We start from the raw sequence: 5,309 nt of genomic DNA on the forward strand, positions 1-5,309 counted from the left end.
GGTGTAGGCAACCTTCATGTGACCCTGTGAAGTATCCAAATCAGGATACAGCCCTGGTGGTTTCATTAAACTGCTAAACTAACCAACTCTGTAGCCCATCTTCACTTTCAACTTGCATTTGATGAGCCAGTGATTCCTCATTATTTAAGGCAATTTAAGATAGGTGGTGTTTTAAATTAACTAATTAATTTTTAATTGAATTTATTGGGTTGACATTGGTTCACAAAACCATACAAGTTTCAAGTGTACAACTCAACAAAACATCATCTACACAATGATTGTGAGCCATCACCCCAAGCAAGGTCTCTTTCCAGCCCCATTTCTGCCCCCACCCCCTTTGCCCAACTTTACCTACAAGATAGGTGTTCTGATACTTACAATTGAACACACTGGAGTCTACACACCACTGTCAACAATCACTCAACCTCATTGATCTTAAAGGTTGCTTTAGTATGAGGTCAGGATCACTTGAAATAGCCAGAGGCTTATCACTTTCTCTAAATAGACCACAGACTTTAATTTGAAGTCTTAAAGCTATAAACCTAGAAGGAAACAGAGGAGAAAAATCTTTGTGACCTCAGGTTTGACAAAGATTTCTTAGATATGACACTACAAACACTGTCTTTTATTTTAATTTTTTATATATATTTTATTGATTTTTTACAGAGAGGAAGGGAGAGAGATAGAGAGTTAGAAACATCGATGAGAGAGAAACATTGATCAGCTGCCTCTTGCACACTTCCTACTGGGGATGTGCCCACAACCAAGGTTCATGCCCTTGACCGGAATCTAACCTGGGACCTTTCAGTCCGCAGGCTGACACTCTATCCACTGAGGCAAACCAGTTAGGGCCAAACACTGTCTTATTAAAAAAAGAAAATAAAAATGAATAAATGAGTTTTTGTCCAAATTAAGAACTTGTGCTCCTCAAAAGACTCTCAAGAGAATGTAAAGGTAAGTCACAGGCTGGGGAAAATATTTTGGACATCATGTATCTGATAAAGGACTTGTATCCAGAGTATATAAAGAACTCTCAAAACAATAATAAAATAAACAAAAGAAGAAGTACAATGTTAAATGGTAAATACTGCAATGTCTTGGATTACTGTAACTTTAGAATAAGTCAAAGTTAGTTAGAGTAAGTCCCCTAAGTATTTTTAGCTATTCTGAGTCCTTTACATCCCCATTAAATTTTATAATCAGCTTATCAATTTTTATTGAAATTGCACTGAATCTATAGATCAGATTTAAGGATTGAAGAAGAATTTTTTTTCAAATTTAAGAATAAATAATAGGAGAACCAAGATGGCGGCGATATAGGCAGACGTGTCCCAGGTTGTTTCCCGGAGCAAATGGAGCGAGCAGCTGAAGCTAGTAACACTCACACCGAATTGGCGAAATTGCTCAGCTGGTGAGAGGGTTTGCAGCCGGGAAGAGCAGAACTCCCCTGGAAAGGTAAAAAAAAACCCAGGGATTTGGGCAGGAAAGTTTGCCAGACCTCTGAGCCCAGAGAGTCGGAGGGAGACCGCGCGGCAGACAGCCGCGTCCCTCGGGACAGGCACAGCCCCTGACGGGGGAAAGGAGAACCGAGGGATTCCTGGCGCCGCCAGGGAAATTGAGAGCTGGGTTCTGTGATCACGGAGGACTGAGCCTAAAGGGGGCAGCCTGAAGAGCTGACCTGACCATGCAGTCCCGGTAAGAGAAGAAGCTTACAGAAACCAAGCCTTCCCCATTTCCACGGCCGGCATTTGTTTGTTTGTTTACACTGAATCCTGTTCATGGGACATTTCGGATACAGACACTCACCTGTGCTGAAGAGAGGGAGAGTGTGCGGAGGAGTGGAATCTGGGGAGAGACTGGGGAAAGAGGGGAAGCCAGGAGAGGTGGTAGTGAATTGAGTGCTGAGACACCCCTGAGGCCAGGACTGGGGCAGCCACCCGCTCCTGAGAGTGAGTCTCCTCCCCCCAGCCCCCAGGCAAGGAGCACAGCCACACCCAGATTCCACCCTGTACGAGATCAAGGATTAAGATAACCTGATCAGTCCCTGGGAGTTAACAGGGTCTGGCCTATAGGGGGATTTTCAATCCCAGCAACAACATAGCACCGGTAACTAACTATTACGCAGTCAGCTCTGGGCAGTGAGCTTCCACTGGACAGAGAGGCCCTATAGCCTCAGAGGCCAACCCCAGAACACTGCCACCCAGAGGCTGACCCACAAACTGACTCTTTGCTAAACACAAAATAAGGCAGTCTGGGAAATAAATGCAGCATGCTTTAAAATAAGGACTGCGGTTTACAACACAGAGGAACAGTATATCGCAGGGAAACTCAACACTCTCCTGAATACCTGGAAGGTCTAAGGCGAGCCACACTGAAGAATAGAAGAAACGAAGGACATTCACTACTGCAATTTTTTTTTTCTTTTTTCACTTTTTAACTAAGACACCAATTTTTTTTCACTTTTTTTTCTGTTCTTTTTTTTTTCTTTTCTTCTTTTTCCATCACCTGATTTTACCCTTTTAATTACTACCTTCTTATTTTTAACCAGTATTATTACTGCCACCATTTTACCATTTTTTAAAGTGCCATTTTATTTTTTCTTTATTTTATTTTGGGATTAGTGTTCACCATTCTATTTTCATCGTTATATTATTGGTTGTTTCCAGTTTGCATTCATATCCAGGGAGCTGTTGCTGGAATTTGTTGGGATTAATGGCTGTTCTATAGGAGTATTCTCCTCATATAAAAAGTCTCTTCCCCTCTTCCACTTCATTCTCTCTTTTCGCTCTTTTTTTTTCTTTTCTTTTCTCGCTTTTATTTTCCCCCTTCCTTTTTCCCAATTTCATTTTTGCACTCCCTTTTTTTGGTCCCTACTTTTCTTTTCCTTTCTCTCTTTTATCTTTTTCTCTTCCTTCTTCCTTATCCCCTAATTCTCTTAATTCAGGTGGTCACCTTTAATTGGGGTTATTAATATCGTGAATATATTTGTGTATAGTGCCTGGTACGTGGTGCCTTGTTGTGTTGTATTTTGTGCCTTTAAATCAGCGCAGCAGATCCAAGCAACAGCAACCACCTGAGCACCAGATCCTCTGCTGAGGTACAGCAGCTGTACGTGAAACCTCGCCCCACCAGCCAGAAGAGCCACCACAGCTGTGAACAGCACCCACCAGAGGAGCTGCTGACAACTGAAGAGCAGCTGCTACCGCAACCGCCCGAAGAGCAACCACAGACCAAGGAGTCACTGCCACCAAGGGAGCAACCACTGAACAACTCAACGTCTAGATATGTCAGTGAGATCAAACATGGGTAGACAAAGAAACCCCCAAAGGAAAGAGAAGGAGGACTCTCCAGAAAAGCAGCTAAGTAATACAGAGGCATGCAACATGACAGATAAAGAATTCAGAATAAGGATCCTAGAGTGCATAAACCGGATGGAGGAAAAAATCGACAACCTCTGCAAGAAGCAAGAAGAAACAGATGAAAAAATCGATAACATATGGAAGAAGCTAGAAGAAACAGATGAAAAAATCGATAACATATGGAAGAAGCTAGAAGAAACAGATGAAAAAATCAACAACTTAAGTAAGACCCAAGAAGAAATGAAGAGTGATATAGCTGCAATGAAAAACTCCATTGAAAGTATCAACAGTAGACTAGGAGAAGCAGAGGACCGAATTAGTGAATTAGAAGACAAGGAAGCAAAACACACCCAAAATGTACTGCAATTGGAGAAAAAAATTAAAAGACAGGAGGAGAGCCTAAGGGAGCTTTGGGACAACATGAAACGAAACAACATACGAATAATAGGAGTACCAGAACAACAGAAGGATGAACAAGAATTAGAAAACCTACTCGAAGAAATAATATCAGAAAACTTTCCTGAGGTGGGGAAGAAAAAAGTCACACAAGCCCAGAGAGTCCCAAACAAGGTGAACCCGAAAAGACCCACACCAAGACACATCATAATCACCATGGCAAATGTTCAGGACAAAGAGAGAATCTTACAAGCTGCAAGAGAGAGACGGAAAGTTACATACAAGGGATCTCCCATTAGATTGTCAAACGACTTCTCAACAGAAACACATCAGGCAAGAAAAGAATGGACTGAAATTTACAAAGTGATGCAAAGCAAAGGACTGAATCCAAGAATACTCTATCCAGCAAGGCTATCATTCAAACTTGAAGGGGAAATAAGAAGCTTCACAGACAAAAAAAGGCTAAGGGAGTTTGTCACCACCAAGCCAGCATTGCAAGGAATGCTAAAGGGACTGATATAAAAATAAGAAATAAAAAGCTCAGAAAGAAAACAGCCACACAAAAAAAGAAATGGCTACAAACAAGTACCTTTCAATAATAACTTTAAACGTAAACGGACTAAATGCTCCAACCAAAAGACATCGAGTGGCTGAATGGATAAAAAAACATGACCCATACATCTGCTGTCTACAAGAAACCCACCTCATTAGAAGGGACTCACACAGACTGAAAGTGAAAGGATGGAAAAATATCTTTCAGGCAAATGGAAAGGAAAAGAAAGCTAGGGTAGCAATACTTATATCGGACAAAATAGACCTCAAAGTGAAGGCCTTAACAAGAGATAAGGAAGGCCACTTCATAATACTAAAGGAATCAATACAACAAGAAGATATAACCCTGGTAAACATATATGCACCCAATGTAGGAGCACCCAAATTCATAAAAAAACTCCTGGAAGATATCAAAGGAGAGATCGACAACAATACAATCATAGTAGGGGACTTTAATACACCATTGACAGCACTGGATAAGTCCTATAGACAAACAACCAGCAAAGATATAGCAATCCTAAATGACTCACTAGATCAGATGGACTTAATAGACATCTTCAGAACACTTCACCCCAAAGCCAGAGAATATACGTTCTTCTCAGGTGCTCATGGGACATCTTCAAAAATAGACCACATATTGGGTCACAAGCAAAGTATCCCCAAATTCAAGAAGATTGAAATCATAAAAAGCGTCTTCGCAGACCACGATGGCATAATATTAGAAATAAACTACAATAAAAACAACCCAAAATACTCAAACACCTGGAAGCTGAATAGCATGCTATTAAATATTGATTGGGTTACCAATGAGATCAAAGAAGAAATTAAAAACATCCTGGAAACTAATGACAATGAAAACACAACAATCCAAAACCTATGGGACACATTGAAAGCAGTCCTGAGAGGGAAGTTTATAGCTCTACAGGCCTATCTCAAAAAACAAGAAAAAATGGTAGTAAATCATCTAACTCTACAACTCAAAGAATTAGAAAGAGAGCAACA

Source organism: Myotis daubentonii, chromosome 7 (genome assembly GCF_963259705.1).
Source record: "Myotis daubentonii chromosome 7, mMyoDau2.1, whole genome shotgun sequence".
Taxonomy (NCBI): domain Eukaryota; kingdom Metazoa; phylum Chordata; class Mammalia; order Chiroptera; family Vespertilionidae; genus Myotis; species Myotis daubentonii.